Below are 535 nucleotides of genomic sequence, written 5' to 3'. Positions count from 1 at the left end.
TCATCAACCTTCACATTCAGGTTTGCAAGATCAGCAGTGAGATGATGAGTGGCTCCAAAATTCGGGTACCAATTGAGATCAGGAACCATCTGAGGAGTAGTGAGCAAGGCATGCATGTTGCTGCTAGGATTGGCAGAATAAGAATTACCAAACCTATGATAGCACTTCAAAGCCGTATAACCAAGTTTGTGGCAAACTTAACACACAGGACGGTTTGTTGGAGAACCATTTCCATGCCCACAGCCTCGAGAATTTTTCTGAGTGCTAGAGGAAGACCCATGGCCAAATTGAAAAGGACTGCCACCGCCACGACCACCACGGGAGTTTCCACGTCCTACTACAAAATTTGCTCCGGCAAGTTGAAGGTCAACAGTTGGTGTTGTTGATGTTCAAGCCACAATTCATGAAACAGATGCCCATATAATTCTTCAACAGTGAGAGGATCCACTAATGTGGTCATAGATGTAACAAAGGAAACATATTCAGATCCTAGACCAGCTAGAAGAAAAGAGATGATTTCAAAATCGTTCAAGGC

At 43.9% G+C, this 535-nt stretch overlaps 1 non-coding gene across 1 annotated transcript; it reads right to left on the bottom strand.

The window, feature by feature from the left end:
- Window positions 1-402: 402 nt before the first annotated feature.
- LOC126732024 (small nucleolar RNA Z247) lies at window positions 403-535 on the bottom strand. Its single transcript, XR_007659215.1, has one exon. It is a non-coding gene; the product is annotated as a small nucleolar RNA Z247 (small nucleolar RNA).

This window comes from Quercus robur, chromosome 5, assembly GCF_932294415.1.
Source record: "Quercus robur chromosome 5, dhQueRobu3.1, whole genome shotgun sequence".
Lineage (NCBI taxonomy): Eukaryota > Viridiplantae > Streptophyta > Magnoliopsida > Fagales > Fagaceae > Quercus > Quercus robur.
Note: the sequence above shows the minus strand (reverse complement) of the source record. Positions and strands in the feature narration are given on the sequence as shown.